The sequence below is a fragment of the Pseudoliparis swirei genome, chromosome 24, assembly GCF_029220125.1.
Source record: "Pseudoliparis swirei isolate HS2019 ecotype Mariana Trench chromosome 24, NWPU_hadal_v1, whole genome shotgun sequence".
NCBI classification, from domain to species: domain Eukaryota; kingdom Metazoa; phylum Chordata; class Actinopteri; order Perciformes; family Liparidae; genus Pseudoliparis; species Pseudoliparis swirei.
In genome coordinates, this window is record NC_079411.1 from 14057771 (window position 1) to 14076376 (window position 18606).

The following is an 18606-nucleotide window of genomic DNA, read 5'->3' on the forward strand; positions in this document are numbered from 1 at the left end:
AGCATTGTATTCAGATATTTCACTGCTTTTGTGAACCTATGACCTTTGGTAAACCAATTTCAAACACCAAAACAGTTCGTCCACATGAGTAAAGGTGTGTTTTCAGAAGAGATATGAATTTTTTTTTTAGATCGAACTTCAATTGTCAGCTTTAGGGTCATATTTTCTCGAGTAAAGCACTGTCAGTCTGTTTGTGACGGGGTTCATACACATGCTGACCAGATGACGCCGCACATCGCCCTGACTTTAAAGACCCCTTTCTAGTTTCTGCTGCAGGCAGGATATTTAATACAGTCTGTCTCTCAGGACAATCCGTCCATTATTTTGCGGGGTTTAAAACAATTAGAAATTATTGAGCTTGAGTATTTCGTTGGGTAATAATTTGTTTTGAATGTTGAAAGTGATTCCATTGATCTCTTTCCAGTCAATGTTTTTACTTTAACTTTGCACCTTAAATTGAAATGTATAAAAAACAGACGCAATCTCCAGGTTTAATAAATTACATTGCATGTCCAAATGCTCCTGACCCGGCCCCTCTGTCACATTTTAGAACCGATTGTGGCCCGCAGGTCAAAAAGTTTGCCCACCCCTGGCCTATCCTCATTAAATGTCTAGGTTATGTCTACATGGCATCCTTAAACGTACCCTATTTTTTTCATAAGATTTGAACATTAGGGGGCACTGCAATGCAATAACTCGCTCAATATCTGCATTTTTAGCCGATTTTTCATATTTTTGGGAGTTCCAAAACAGTCAACTCCTCCTACACTCAAAGAAATGACTCATTGGATGAACTCAATTAAATTGTTGTCAGGTTTTCCATCCAATAATTATATGCAACTCCAACTCAAATTTAGCACATCAGTGCAATACAATGTAATTAAGTTAGTCCAACTCATTTGTATCAAATACATCTAAAATAAAATAACGATATTCATTAAATTTAATTAATTTGTGTTTGTCCAACTCAAAATATAAACTAACTAACTAAGAAAATATGCAAACTCCACACAGAAGGAAAGCCCCGACTGGGAATTGAACCCACAGACCTTTGGCTTTGAGGCGACAGTGCTAGCCACTACACCACCGTACAGCCCTGAAAGTGTCTTCACCTTGTAAACAACTGATTTTCAGCTGGCACATGCGCAAAGGGTAGTCCTCAATGAAACACATTTATTTTGAGTTGATATGCACACCATCTAACCTAAATAAATCTAATAAATGAAAGAATTCATACATTTTGTGTTCCACCAATTAAATATAAATATCTATTTTTGTAATTGATTTATTTAAATGTATCAAACAATATTTAAATGTGTCACCTCGAAGAAGGGCTTGAATCGTTTTTCTGAGTGTAACCTAAATAAATCTAATAAATGAAAGTATTCATACATTTTGTGTTACACCCATTCAAAATAAATATCTTCGTTTTGTAATTGATTTATTTAAATGTATCAAACAATATTTAAATGTGTCACCTCTAAGAAGGGCTTGAATCATTTTTTTGAGTGTAGATATTAAACCCGATTCATTTCAAAGTCGGGCAGTATGGTCTTGAAACCTCTGTCGTGAAAAATCTTTTAAATATTAAAAAAATATTAAACTATGTGCGGTCTCCAGACCGGCAAAGAAACACCATTTGCCATTGAAATGCAAGTTGATGTTACTCTGCCATACATTATCTAATTCAATTCAATTCAGTTTATTTGTATAGCCCATTTTCACAAATTTGCTTTACAATCTGTACATATAGACATCTCTGTCCCAGAACCTCACATTGGATCAGGTAAAACTCCCAAACAACACTTTCTCAGGGAAAAAAAGGGAAGAAACCTTCAGGAGAGCAACAGAGGAGGATCCCTCTCCAAGATGGAGAGGTGCAATAGATGCCATGTGTACAGAAGTAATCATACACAAATTAAAACACAGTAAAAACACAATCAATGAATATGACAGAGTGTATGAATAGTTGGTAGTCTGCTCTATATTTCTCATCTGTCATGACATACTGACACTGAAGACATTCATATGCTAATTTTGAATTCTAGTCATAGCGCCACCGAGTGGCCAAAGCAAATCAGCCTAAAACGCATCGGATTCACATGTAATTTACATTCAATTCAATTCAGTTTATTTGTATAGCCCATTTTCACAAATTACAAATTTGTCTCAGAGTGCTTTACAATCTGTACATATAGACATCCCTGTCCCAAAACCTCACATCGGATCAGGATAAACTCCCAAACAACCCTTCAGAGGGAAAAAAGGGAAGAAACATTCAGGACAGAAGCAGAGGAGGATCCCTCTCCAGGATAGACAGAAGAATAGATGCCATGTGTACAGAAGGAATCATTATACATAAATTAAAACACAGTAACAACACAATCAATGAATATGACAGAGTATATGAATAGTTCGTAGGAGGCATATTCCACGATCGAGACCTCCACGATCCATCAGGCAGATGGAGGTAGAGAGGAGGAGTGGGCGGAGTCTCAACAGGGCCATGGCATAGTTGGTATTAGGCATATTCCACAATCGAGACCTCCACGATCCATCAGGTAGATGGAGGTAGAGAGGAAGAGTGGGCGGAGTCTCAACAGAGCCATGGCATCGTTGGTATTAGGCATATTCCACGATCCAGACCTCGATGATCTATCGTAGGGGTCCCCAAACTTTTTCCTAAGAGGGCCACATAACGTTTGCCTTGTCTGCTGGAGGGCCAGCCGGGGGGGGGGGGGTGCTAGTGAGAATGTGCTCACCTGTGTGCGCGCATCACGGCTGAGCGATGCGCGCACCACTCGCTGTGAGTGCTGCGCGTGCAGACAGCATTTAACGGAGCGAAGCAGCGCGTGCACTCTGATCGCTCTTTTAATGAAGTATCGATACTAAAAATATGCTAAATCACATCGTTTTTAACGTACGGGTACTTTGTTAGTATCGCTACACCGTGCAGCGTGACAGCAGCAGATGTAGCGGACTAACATTCAAGCTAACCTAACTTCCCAAACGCTGTGGACATCTGAACGCTGATTGGCCGAGACGCGACACGTCCCATCAAAGATGTTCTATTGCGAAGAGCACCACTCCACATTTTCTCCGCGTCTCACTGCAATCTCAACGGCAGCGGGCCAGGTGAAAAAAATAATAAATCGGAACGCGTCTCTGGTATTGTTCAGGGGGCCGGTCCAAATGGGGAGGCGGGCCGAATCCGGCCCGCGGGCCGTAGTTTGGGGACCACTGATCTATCAGGTAGATGGAGGTAAAGAGGAGGAGTGGGCGGAGTCTCAACAGGGCCATGGCATAGTTGGTAATAGCAGTGGCGTGCCGTGGGCCTGGGCCTTCAGTGAGGTCCTACACAGTCCCACCCGAATTAATCCACCTCTCATTACGTCATTATGATGCCATGGCTCTAGACACTATACAGTTAGACAGAGACGCAGTATAACCAGGCGTTACGTCACCTTGAAATTGACATTTCTCTTCAGAGAATTGCAGGGGAAGAGTACAATACAGTTCAGTTCAACTAATAGGCAAGAAGATAGTCGAGTGCAACAGTTATATTAATATTCTTCTTCTATCCATTTCTGGTCCACAAACTTTTAGCTTTAAATTCAACTCTTTTTTTACAGTGTGTTCACTAAACAGCGCATTGTCACCAGAGCAGTTTCACCGTGATGATGAAGATGAAAGTTCCTGTTTACCCAAACACATGACACAATTAATGAGTCTTTTCAATATTTCCCTCTTGTTCTTCACCTTTTCATTGTGCAGCTCCGTTGCCCTGCACGCTTAGATCCGCTCCGTGTCCCCAAAAGGTTTCAAAGCACCGATGCTTGTAAGTGCCGAGCCGTACGTTGGTGTCTCGTTGCTGCCTCGGTTAGACAACTCAAGTTTACAAAGCCAGTGTGGCTCCCAACACCAAATCGATCACTTGCAACAGGCATTCCCAGCAGTCCAGTGTGCAGAGCTTCTCGGAGCCTGAGCCATTGGTAGCGCTCGGAGTTGGAACTTTGAAAGTGGCGAGCGAGCCCCTGTCCCGCCTGTGACGGGCTTTGTAGCGTCGGCGTTGTTAAGTTGTAATAGTTTATTTTGATAACATCTGCAGAGGTCTTATGTTTTAAATTAATACATATAGAAAGATATTATAATAGACAATATTAAGGAGAATATTGATATTGTTATTAATGTATTATGAAGCATAGGGGTAATGTTTACTCTATGCAAATGTAAATGGCAAGAATTAATGTATGTTGCATGAGAGTGACTGTTAGTATTATAGATTGACGAAGCCGGTTGAATTCCGTGAAGTGACTTACAATAACAAGAGACTTTTATTGTGAAGGTGACTTTAATTGATGGGATTCTTATTGTGAAAGCGTCGGAACCGGAAGTGACGTTTCGACCGGCGCAAGAGGATTATGAAACAGCGTGTTTTTAGAGAGCTCGTTCTCTTTTTTCAGGTAAGCCCCGAAGGGAAGGTTGTGCTCTCGGAAGGTGCCGGGAGCCGGCAGCCTGGACACGAGGAGAGAGCGCGTTGAATGTTTGATTCACTTTCTGCCATTAAATGTTGATAACTTAATCCATGAGCGTCCGGAAGCCTGTTTCTCCACCATCTGCAGAGTGCACCAGTTTTGAGAATACCTTACAGCGTCGGTCTTAAAGTTCGTTGAGAATGGCGTTATAATTATATCCTCGACCAAATCGATATCTTCTCCTCCTTCCGCCATTGTGGGTTGAACAAACAGTTTAGTAGTACGCGAATTATTTCGTTTATCAAATTCAGTTTCCTAGTTCTGAGGTTCTGCATATACCTGCCCATAGGTCCCGCCTCTCAATATTGGTAATCCAATCAAAAGACGTGCACGCCCTCCGCCTGCTAGCTGCTCCTGTGCCGGTTCCGGGGCCAGCTAGCAGGCCTTCAGGAGCCAACTCTAAAGCTGATTGGTTGACACAAAATGTTCATTCCCATTCACTTTAAGCTACCAGCGCCCGCAATGTTGATTCTGAAGGCCTACGGGCAGATTCTAGCCCCCTGGCAACACACGATGGCTGAATATGATTGGATAAAAGATCTAACATAAAGACCAGCCCTCCAAATCTCAACCTGGGGCTGGCAGCAGTGCAACCAAGAGGAACGCTATGAAATTAAGAGAATAACTCTTACTCTGGGAAATAATTGAATACATATTTGTGGGAAAATATATTTAGAAAAAAATATATATTCTGATGATGTTTAGGCCAGCAGAGAAGGCCTTGCTGGCCCTGACGGCCCGCCACTGGGTAATAGGCATATTCCACGATCCAGACCTCGATGATCCATCAGGCAGATAGGATCTATGACGTCTCATAGGGTCCATCGGAAGTCAAAAGGACTCCGGGGAGGAAGCAAAGTTAGTAATGTGCAATAGAGAGATGAAAATTAATCGAAAAGGAGAGAGAACATAGGAGATAGGCGCTCAGTGTGTCCTAAAACATCCCCCAGCAGCCTATAAGCCTATAGCAGCATATCAAGGGGCTGGACCAGGTGAACCTGATTCAGCCCTAACTATAAGCTCTGTCAAAGAGGAAAGTTTTAAGTCTACTCTTAAATGAGGTGACTGTGTCTGCCTCCCGGACTGAAGGTGGAAGCTGGTTCCATAAAAGAGGAGCTTGATAACTGAAGGCTCTGGCTCCCATCCTACTTTTTAAGGCTCTAGAAACTACAAGTAGCCCCGCATTTAGTGAGCGCAGCTCTCTAGTGGGGCAATATGGTATTACAAGCTCCTTAAGATATTATGGTGCATCACCAATCAAGGCTTTGTACGTTAAGAGAATAATTTTTAAAGTGATTCTTGATTTTACTGGGAGCCAGTGCAGAGCAACTAATACGGGAGTAATATGATCTCTTTTCCTAGTTTTGGTAAGTACATGAGCTGCAGAATTATGGATCAACTGGAGGGACCTAAGAGACTTATTAGAGCAGCCTGATAATAAGGAGTTGCAGTAATCGCGTGAACCAATTTTTCTGCATCTTTTTGAGACAAGATGTGCCTGATTTTTTAAATATTACGTAGATGAAAAAATGCAGTCCTTGAGATTTGCTTTACCTGGGAGTTAAAGGACAAGTCCCGATCAAAGATAACGCCGAGATTCTTTACAGTGGTGTTGGATGTGTTAGATTGTAATAGTTTATTTTGATTCTGTCGTCTTGAGCTTTAAATTAATACATATAGAAAGATATTATAATAGAAAATATTAGGGAGAATATTGATATTGTTATTAATGCATTATGAAGCATAGGGTTACTGGTTACTGTTTACTCAATGCAAATGTAAATGGCAAGAATTAATGTATGATGCATGAGAGTGAATGTTAGTTTAGTAATTCAGAATTGTCGAAGCCGGTTGAAGCCCGTGAAGTGACTTTTATGTGGACAATAACAGCCGGGACTTTTATTGTGAAAATACTTGTTTAGTGACTTGACCGGAAGTGACATTTTGACCCAGGGTTCATGACCCCTCCATTTTGATAGCAGGACTTTTATCCAACAGGAAGGTGTTAGAGGATGAACTAGCCTTTGAGAGAAAGTGATTGGCTGATTTTGCGACTAATACTCTGTACTGGGGAAATATCGTCCTCTTTCTTCTTGACCCGGGTGCTTCGAACTTGTTTCCGTGGCGTGCTGGATCACCACGAAACCCACGATCGTAAGCCTTGATTGTTTGTTTACACTTCTTGCCATTAAATATTGTTAAACTTAATTCACGCACATCTGGAGCCTGATTTCCATCATCTGCGAAGTGCCCAGTTTCAGTTTACCCTTATAGATGCTAGGGCAATGCCAGCTACAGAAACCACATCACCAGATAATTGATCTCTGAGGTGCTCAGGGCCGAGTAAAATTACTTCAGTTTTGTCTGAGTTTAACATCAAGAAGTTGCAGGTCATCCATGTTTTTATGTCTTTAAGACATGCTTGAATTTTACTGAGTAGGTTGTTCCCCTCTGGTTTGATCGATATATATAGTTGAGTATCATCTGCATAACAATGAAAGTTTATGGAGTTTTTCCTGATAATATTGCCCAAAGGAAGCATGTATAAGGTAAATAAAATTGGTCCAAGCACAGAACCTTGTGGAACTCCGTGACTAACGTTGGTGGTTATCGAGGCTTCATCGTTTACAAATACAAACTGAGATCGATCTGATAAATAGGATTTAAACCAACTTAAAATGCCAATCGACTGATCCAGTCTCTAATAGGATGGACAATAGTGTCGTGGTCTAGACTTTACGTAGATACACATGATGCATGTATGTGTTCACATTATCACAGCGCCACCTCTTGGCTCAGCTGGACTTGCCTGAATCTGACCCAGACTTGTCATGCTTGTTACAAGACACGGCCTGAGGCTATTGACAAGCCTATTTTCACAGTTAAGGGGGCCAGCGTCTGGCCTGCCCCCCCGATGTGCGAAGGAGGAACGAGGACCCGCACATCGCTGCTTGCAGCTTTAACTTACATCTGTATGCTCTTTGGGCTGTGTGTTTGAATTCTTCCAAATTGTTTTAATTGTCCTATGTATACCTGGCTAACAGGTGATTATTTTAATGTACCTTTAAAAAATATTTGACAAACAAAAGACACATTTCTTAAAACTAGACAATGTATTTTCTCTAAGCAATATTGGATACCAGAGCTTTGTACTTTCTCTTGGTTTTACCTGGTAAAAATTGCAACGTGCAGTTTAGAATCTTAAAGAACAATGTTCGATTAACAAAATGGACATTTTCAACTATGAAGACGAAAGAAAATAAGTTCAGCCCGACAGTGTAATAGGTTAAATGTTAAAGTATAAAGAGGAAAGCAAAGATGTGTCTTAAAGTTGGAATTGTCCACGAGTGGAGCAAAAGGGCATATGGCCGGAGCACTGTCAAAAACAAGTCAATGGGGTTCAGTTTGACATATCAGAAAGAATTAGATGCATTAGGTCCTATCTAAAGGTAATGAAATGCACACAATGCATAGGGGCTGTGCTGAAAGGAAAACAACACAATCAACTGAAAATAGATGCCATCCACCTTAATTAATCAAATTCAGCACAACAATACAACAAAAGTTCTTCCTCACCAAATGTTTACTTTATTACAGTTCATTAGTCACCATCAATTTAACTTGCATGCCCTTTAGGTGAACAAGAAGTTCACGTCTGTGACAGCAATGACAAATGAAAGTACAAATTACTTAATAAATGTCTCTTTAGATTTTTTTTGTTGAGTCACTAAATGCATCTTGCCTCCTCTGTTCTGATCCGAAACACTGTATCCTCCTGTCTCGTTTAAATTTCCCCTCCATTATTCATCTACACATAGACTTTTTTGTAATCCCTTTTTGTATTTCATCTATCTCTGAGCAAGCCAGAGTCAAAGTCAGCATAGGGGCAGATAATAAAGAAGGCAAATTATCAGCTACCATCATCTCTCCTCGGGCATTATAAATATGGCGTTTATCACAGAAACGATCCACAAACCACACTTTAATATATTCTCTTTTGACAGCAGGCAAAGTGATAAATCTCTCCTCGGACGGTTTTAGACGAGGGAACTACAACTTGGAGAACCAACAACCTGAAATGAATAATTCATACAGTGACAAAATGGTGCACCAATTACCCAGCACATTTACACCGCTGTTGTATTCCATCTTGCTTGCAGTTAGACGTGGGTATAATGGGGAAATGGATGGGAGATCAAAGTCAGTTTTCACAAGACGGAGATAGCATGTCATCCTGGATTTAATTTCCCTCATACAATCTTTAAAGCATATATTACACACTGACAGCACAGTTTTTCAGTAAAGCAATGAACTGCACATTTCTCAGGCCGGTTGTGGTGTAGTTAACAGGCTATGGAAGGAGGAATGGTTTTGAGTCTGGTATCTATTTTATATCACTAATGCACGGTATAGGTACACGGTAAGACCGGCGCCACCTGGCGAGCATAGATAGGCATGACATACACGAGCAAATGAACAGCATATAATGGATACATGTGTGAAAGCGTGCGGGGAATAAAGGCCCGGTAACATACACTAAGTTGTCGTTTATCTGGTGTATAACCATCTATCGGGAACACTACATTGGCGACTAGGAGTAAATGGAAAACAACCTTGACGAATCACCGCGTCTTTCCCTCTTTGTTTCTCGAGCAAAATTTGTTTAGTCCTAGTGCGCAGGTGGCAACTTGCATGGTAGCTCCTCCCATCAGAGTATGAATAGGTGTGAATGGAGGAATGATGTTATGTCGTGTTAAATGGCTTTGAGCTGTCGGAAGACTAGAAAAGCACTATACAAGTACAGTCCATTTTATTATAGTGTAACAAACTGGAGGTCCCGTGCTCGATATAAAATGAGAATCTGAATCCGATAGATACATTTAACAATATTTAATGGCAAGAAGTCTAAGCAGTAAATTGAAGCTACGATCGTAGGGCCGACCGGAATATTACGCCACAGACTAACAGCAAAGTAGCTGATAGGGAACTGTCTTGTAACCTTCCGACCGTCTAGAGAACGAACTCACCCTTTCCACCCATATTTATTAGTAACGGCATCCACACCTCTTAATCCTAAAAGTTAGTTCCATTGGTCAGTTCAGCATGCTACACTCTAGTTGGCTTACGGCCAGGTCATAAACAGGAAATAAAACCGGTCATAAAATAGCCGGGTCAAACGTCATGATCCCGCGACCAATATTACTTCCGGTCACCTATGTGATGAAAGTTCCCTTTCACAATAAAAGTCTACATGTCACTCTCCTGCTTCAAGCAATGTCACAGACTTCAACCGGCTTCCAACTCATGTGTCAACATTGAAACAATAAACTAACTTTCATTCTCATGCGGCATACATATAATCATAAATCGCTTCAGTCAGTCTGCCCCAGGGCAGCTGTGGCTACTGATGTAGCTTACCACCACCGGTATGACTGTGTGTGTATGACTACTGGACTCTGGACTGTAAAGCGACTTCGGGTATTTAGAGAAGCGCTATATAAAATTTAATGTTATTATAAACACAAACAATTTTAAACATTACTTCTGCCATTGACATATACATAGAGTAGACATTACCCCTATGCTTCATAACACATCAACAACAATATCAATATTCTCCCGAATATTTCCGATGATAATATCTTGCTATATGTATTAATTTAAATCACAAATGATCCCTATGTACATGTGCAAAGTCAAAATGATCTATTACAACTTAACAATTTACTATTTACCAATTACCATCTGTCACCAGCAGACAGCTATTACCAGATGTTCACTGTTCAACATTCAGCCATTGTGCAGATTATAGCAACTAAAAAGGAGATAAAGCTACACTCACAATTCTAAAAGAAAGTTTGGATGTGTTTTGAATATATATTTTTTTAAAGGGTATTGTGAGCCCAGTCCAATGCTAGCAATAATTGCCACGTTATCTGTTTACCACCACCCACTCCACCATCACCAACTGCTTTATGCAAGCCAACTTTCTCAAACTCAGCAGCAACAAACCTGAAATACTCATAATCAGCCCCAAAACAGATCCCACCAGGACTTCTCCCTCTACATACCAAACATACCAAAAAACACCTTCTTTCATTTTGAAACATCGCCCTCCTCCGCAACTCCCTCTCCTCTTCAACTGCAGAAACATTCATCCTCATCTTCATCACCTCTCGACTGGACTACTGCAACAGCGTCCTGTACGCCACATCCACCAAAATCAGCAAAAAACTACAAAACACCCAGAACTCAGCTGCTCGTCTCCACTCCCTCCAGAGATCCCTCCAGTCCTTCAAAAGCTCCACTGGCTCCCTGTAGCAAAACATACCGTTCAAGATTCTCCTCATCACCTACAAAGCCCTTCACAACCCTGAGCTCCTTTATACGTTTCTGACCCCCTGACCTGAAACGCCCCCCACTCACAACCTTAGATCTGCAGACGCCAACCTCCTTACCCCCCTTATTCTGTCCAAGCATCGATCTGGGGGGACAGGGCCTTCTCCATCGCTGCCCCCTCGCTTTGGAACTCTCTCCCCATCACCTCAGACATTCTCTATCACTCGCCATTTTCAAAACAGCACTTTAAACTAATTTATTTAAATCTGCTTTTAACCTGTGATGCTAGTTCATTCTGTTTTTATTGGGTTTCTAATTCTTATTTCATCTCTATTGTTTACATGGTAATTGGTTTTATTGTTTCTGTGTGTACAACTTAAAGTGCCTTTGAGTACCTTTTTAAAGCGCCATACAAATTGAATGTATTATTATTTATAATAATAAGGTCAATTTCTGCTTGTCTTTTCTGCATAACATCTTTTCTAAATTAAATGTCCATCTTAGCAGGAGGTTTAGTTAGTTAGTTCATTTGTTGGGTAAAATGAAGTAAGCCAGTTACATGAGAAATACATCAAAATTGACAAACTGTCATGGGAGAAAGACCATATTTGGTTGACCTTTCGATCTCACCTCCCTCTGCCCGCCAGCCTGGAGGTCTGGTGGAGCTGCTTGGTGGAGAACACATTTTGTAGGCGTCAATGAGTAGGACTCAAACGAACGCGAAACATGAGTGACGCTGGGCAGATTTGATAAATGTATTTGTTGCTTGTGGAATTATGGACGAAGAGAAAACAGGTGACCTAAACCTCAGTGTTCAGACAGCAGAGATTAATCACATCATTTTAATATTTTCACCTGCCGCAGAGGAAACTGATTGTTGCCAGAAAGGCCTCACAGGTCCTCTGAATCTCCTCTGAATCTCTTTTAACTTCCCAGTGGAAGGGACAGTTTAACTTAACACTTCTTGTCTTGATGACAACTCTTGGCTCTGTGATTAGTTGAACAGAAAATAATTGCATTCAACACCTCAAGAAGAGCACATTAGCAAAAAGTGTCATAGTTTACAAATATATCCTGCCCCAAACACAATTACTGTGGTTGTGTCTTTCCAATTCAGTAAGAGAAAACTAATAAAAGGTAGTCATGAATATGTATGTCCTCTCACTTGATTGAATTGGATTGCTGCCCAGTCATTTTGCTCCAAAGTCATTGTAATAATGTTTAGCCCTGTTACAATGTGTATTGTCAAGCAATATGTGGATGCGACCGGAAACCAGTAAAGCTCTTGGTGACTCAATAGCATGATCCCGATCACGCTGGAGCATTTGGAATATGTTTCAAAATATCTAAATAACATATTCCAACAACAAATGGTTAAGACCCCCTAACCACTATGGGTCTGTCCAGTGACAAAAACTTTTTTTTATACGGTATCAAAGAAAAGGAATTTATATCTGTCTGTTTGTCTTTCTGTGTATCCATCGCAAACCTACAGGACAGTCAGTTCATTCCACTTCACACAAGGTTGATGTATTACTCAAGGACGTGCAATACATTCAATATTAATAAACTTTAATTAAAAAAGCGATAGCACTCTGTAATGCAGCGGGAGTGGAGTCTGACATCTGCAGAGGTCCATCGCAGTTTACTTTTGCTGCTTATTCTTGCAGTCAAACCACACTAGTATCCAACAACTCACAACTTACTATATAGTGAGCATATGTTGTAGTTTAAGACGTTTTAATCTGTTTGTTTAAATAAGGTCTCTAAAAAATCTTGCAAAAACATATGTAAAAAAACAAACATATAATTTGATGGTAAAAGGACTTGTACTTGTATTTATCTTCTCTAGTCTTAACTTCATCATTCACCCATTCACACCCATTATGGGAGGGGCTAAAGTTCCACCTGCACATCAGGAATAGCTAACATTCACACGCGGTAGGCACAGCTAGGCAGCAATTTGGGGTTAAGTGTCTTTCCCAAGCACAAAGGCTAGCATAGCCAGGAATCGAACCGCCGATCCTGTAATATGTACATTTGATTGTTGTTTGGTTATGCATGTGTGTAGCAGTTGTGTACTCTCTCTGGCATTGTGTTATGTTTCAGGCACAATTGATCACTTTTTTTGGTCACGTTTATTCTGGTAAGATTACAGAATCACATTTGGGTTCTCAACAAGCTCCGGGAGCTTTGCCAAAGCAAAGAAACTATTCATTTAGCTCACCGTTGGTTAGCAACAATTCTCCCTCATACTTAATCCTAAAGGGAAAGGTACTAGGCTATTTTAAGGGAATGGGCGGATCTGGTATCGGCTGTTAAGTTCCTGCTTAATATGTTTAAACGGCGAACAGGAAAACAATAAAACATAAAAGAAAAACAAACAGTCAATATGTGGAAACCAAATATTATTATTTAAACAAATTCAATGCAACGCTGCAAGACACAAAACGAACACGTAGAACAAACAATTAACCCCTCTCAAAATATAGTATTATCCCCGGTTCCGACAATCCCAAAGTCTTTCAAGTCCCCAAAACAAAAGTAAATGACTGCACGCGCCACCCCTCCCCCAATAGCCAGCAAACAGAGTTCCAGACAGGCGGACACGTGGCGAGGCCTTAACCTCGCGCTACTTCACCACAGTCTGTTAGCTGCTGGGCCCAGTGTGCTGTGTTCCTGGGCAGTCTTTTTATTTGTAATCCAGCCCGTTGCCGTATGGAGAAGCAGTCGCCAGATTCACGCCGTCCTGAGTCCACTAACGAGACCGCCGCCTGTCCGTGCGCTCTTCCCCCAAACAAACCCCTCGCGTCTCCTCCCCCCTGTTACCTTTTATAGTCAATGTCAAATACAAATAATAATAGTAGCCTAATATTAATTAGAATGCACAACAACACATGATGCTAATTAAACGAGAGTGCACGCTTCAGGCCACTGATAATAATACTGGTATGACATTTTAGATGTGTAAAGGAATATAAATCACAAAGGGTTACCCTTTACAGGTGCCATACACACCGACAGACATATGCGATCATTACAACCTCACGGAGATTTAAGCTAACAAGTTACAGACAATGTGCTGAACTCAACAAATGATACATCATAACCAGCAGGAAACACAATTCTACAAACATAAATTAACTTATTTAGATATTACAACGTAGTTACAGATCAACTTATCAAGGAGACAGAGTACAGCAGACTGGTAACTGTATACGGGGCTCACCGCTTACATCAGCAGGGGCCCAGCAGGTGGCGGTCATGCAACACACAAGCTAGTCCCAGTGGGAAACTAATGATAATACATTGTAAACTAGAACGGGCACTCAGTAGAGTGCATACCGTCGCATATCACAAGATTGGGCATTGCATTATGAACATGTTGGCATTAGTTGCATGCCTATTGGATAAAAATTGACCGAGCTATGATAGAAAGAAGATTTTGACCTTGACCTTGACCTTTGACCCGATCAATCCCAAAATCTAATCAAATGGTCCCCGGATAATAACCAATCATCCCACCAAATTCCATGCGATTCGGTTAAATACTTTTTCAGTTAGGCGAGGAACACGCATACAAATAAATAAATACACGGCGATCAAAATATAACCTTCCGCATTTTCAATGCGAAGGTAATGACATTCAGAAAAATAAGATGAAATAATGTATAAATTATATGAATTAATAATAACAGTAGTAATTGCAAATAATGGCCAGTGATGGCAAGTGGAATCAATAACGCTGCTACATGTGCACATGATTTCAAAGGATTTAATGAATATGATACGTTTTTAATGAACATGATACGTTTCAAGCTCGATGGCCTTTTGTATTGTCAAGCGTTATTTTTTTTTAACCTTCAGTTGATAAATCTGCCGGCTTTGACCAAAACTGTTACCCCTGGGAAATCAAGGATTTTGTTCCACGGATTTAAGAAGACTTAACTCTTCCAGAGTTCAGAGGAATGTTAAATACGTTTTTTTAAATAACATGATTCATATGTGCTTCTTCTGCTAGATGCTACCATATAATCATTTGATACTTGCATGAAACAATCCTGATTTGCGTTGACAAAAAAATACATTTAAAGTGGGCCTTGGAAGCCAACAATAATGTACTATATATGTGTAATTTGCTATAAATTGCAATGTTTCCCCACTCAGGATTATGGATGGCCTTCAAAGTGTGATTTTCATGACATTTTTTTATCTGTCAAAGAGACCATGTCATCTGCGATTGCTATAGGCTTTTCTTATGCTCTACAAAGAAACATAAAGAAGAAGGCGGCTAGTGTATAGGTTAAAGTATAAATTAGTAACCTATTGAATAAAGTTCTTTATTTTCTGTAATGCAATTAACTCTGATAAAACAGGAAGAATGTCATGCATTCTGGATTCATTAGACAGACAAACAAACCAACAACAACCAACAGTCAACATTGTGCAAGCATTTAAACATTTAATTTACAATGGTAAAAAAAGTACACAAACAGATGACAGTGCTGTTGACAGGGTATTGTAAGTGTGTATGTTAAAGTGTAATGTGTGTTAAAGTGATATGTGAAATTAAATACTAAATATTATAAGCTAGTTTATTTATATTCTTAAGACAATGTTGTCGATCTCTGAGACTCTTCAATTAAGTTATTCTCAATTTTGCTTTTTTAGGTGACAAAATATCATCACACTGCCTTTAATTTACTGGTTGTGACATGAAGTCATGTGACCGTCGTGTGGTTTGGTTTTATTGTTACGTTTTTACTTACTGTCGATTGTATTCACACTTTAAACATCATGAAAGCGATGTTCAATCATGAAGATAAATACTCTTGCTGAACAAAACATGCTTGCCAGAATTTATTAACTGCAATAATCATATGGAAAAATCCAATTTGCTTTTTGTTGAGGAAACCAGTGCAAAGCAAATCACTCTATTTCCAAGCAGGTATGGAGCTTAGCTGGTGAAGATAGCCGTCTTTTCCAGCGATGCTCCTTACATGCCAACATGCCAATATACACTTGTATTTTTGATGATGTATCAAAAACTGACTTTTTAAAACTGGGTATGACACTTTAGTTGTAATTAATGAAGAACAGTAAGATAAAGGATACATATCTTGGTATAATGTATAAATTAATCCAAATTTGGCAAAACCTGCCATTATATGTAATTTATCTGACTCTTTTATCCAAAGTGATTTACAATAAAGTTACATTCATACACCGTAGACACAGCTACAGGGAGCAATTTAGGGTTAAGTGTCTTGTTCAAGGACACATCGACTAGGGCAGGGATTGAACCTCCAACCCCCTGATTGAAAGACTGACCTACTAACCACTGACCACTGACCCACAGTCGCCCCATAATCCACCTTAATTGCAACTTAAAACCCTCTAACCTTCCACAACAGAATATCCGGGGTAATTTGCACCATGAATACAAATATGCCAGCCTGAACTCTAATACCCAGTTGTTAGTGGCTATACAATAGTACAGTTCCCAGTGCACTGATCAACACATGTATTTAAAACAAATGATTTACCTTACCACAAGATGGTAAAGAATAGATGCCACTTGTGCCAAAAAGTTCAACAGACACTTATTTTTTGAAAAACAAGAACTATTTCATCAAGTCAACTAAATATAACAGTTCAGAAAGCCCTGAACACCACAATAAAGCACCAAACTCCTGACAGTCCTCACGTTTTTTAAGAAAGAAAGTCATCCTTATGTTGAATTTTCTGATGACATTGTCTACGCTCAAATATTCACTGAATTCCCTGAAATTAATTTGTCTGATTACATCCCACCCCCATAATCTTTCCCGACAGCTCTGTTCATTTTCCAAAGCTCTCTCAATTCACAGTAGCCCCACAGTCAATGTGTGTGACTGAGGGCTTACATGGTCTGCATTCATCTTTACATGTTCCATGCCACCTGCTCATGTGTGGACCTAATTGATTCTCCATGAAGCGCCTTGTAACAATTATCTGCCTCTCTTGTCCATCTATTCAACAACTGTTCAATGGTAGGCTGATAAATGTGGTACATTTGTATAAAAGCACCTGGTGAAGTGATTTGGCAAGGTTTTAAACATGTAATCTTTGTTAAAGTCCTTTAACCTGTACTCTTTTTCATTTGATTTCATAGACATGCACCTACTGCGATGGTGTTCTCAAATGTGAACACTGGACTGCCTGGAAAACAGCTATGCTAAATCCTGAACGCCAGATTGCTGGACTCAACTAAGTATGAATGACGTGCCAGTGTCTGCTCAAGGACACTGGACTCATTCCAAGGGCCACATTCGTCCCGTGTGCTGTTGACTGGAGCTGGCTGTCAGCCTTTCCCCAGGTCTGCATTGCCAAAAGCCAAATGTTGCTTGGCAGCCAAATAGCACAATTTTTAGACTCACAATGTGGTTCCCAAACAAGCCTAAGTCACAATCTGTTCCATTCACCAGGCTTCTTGGATAGAAATGAAAGAATGATGAGCAATTATCATTGAGTTGCTAGTCAGAGTCTGTACCAAAAATAGCATCAGAGATAGGTCGTTAAGTAAGATTTGCGGAGGTTATCATATGAAGTATATCCAAAGAAATGACTGACATTAATGTTCCAATGTCAAAGCCGATTGAATATTTAAGCTCATTGTTTTAGTATGAGATGCACATATTTATCCATCAGTATTGGCCCATATTCACTTTGTTGAATGCGGCCCATCAGCAAATAATGACATTTGGCAGGTGGTCGGTGTTTATGACAAAAACAAAAGCATCTACATCGGTCATAGAAATAGAATCGTAGTAGAATAGACATTAAACTGTTTGCCGTGGTCATCTGACTCGGTCCAAAATTGTCAGTGGCTTTGGATAAACGCATCAGCTAAATGTAATGTAATGTTGCTCTGCCACTAAACCGGCAGCCGTGGTAGTCCCTAAGGTCGTCACAGAAAAGATACATCCGGTAAAGCGCACGACACACTGTGGCATCACAAGGGAACAGGTAGTGGAGGGACGCTATATTCCCACTCAGTTGCAGCAGCAACACTACAAAATGGCCGCTCTGGCTGAAACTACATCTCCCAGTCTGCCTGTCAAGCGTAATTACTCTACATTTCAGACGTAAAGGAAAGCCCACTGACATACAAAGACCCGTCTGCAAAACGTGTCTCAAAGCCACACAGACCAATGGAGTTTCACCTTAACCCTTGTGTTGCCTTAGGGCAGTGGTCACCAACCTTTTTGAGCGCAAGATCCCTGACCTCCGCCTTCATGACCGGCAAGATCTACCTATTGAGGCGTTGAGAGAAAACGACTGTCCAGACGGGACTTACAACTTTTTATTTGGCCTAATTGTCATTTTGGTCCAGCGTTCAAATTGATGTGACCAGGAACACAGAATTTAAGTGTAACATAACAAGTAAGATATTTGTTAACCGCACACAATATGAACAAGAGAAAACACATTTGCAATGAGCAGCTGGATGAACTAGTACTACCAATATAAATGTTGTATTTATTTACATTTCGTTGCCTCTGTACCTGTACTCTAGCAATGACAATAAATTGAATCTAATCCAATTACAGCATGACAGACAACATGATCAGTCAGTGCAACTCATGTAAGTTCAGCTCTCATCATAATGCCATCAAGCCATGTGATTCCAGTCAGTGTGATGGCTGTGACTGAACTCTGTCTGTGAGCTTGTAGCTAGTTCATAAGCACA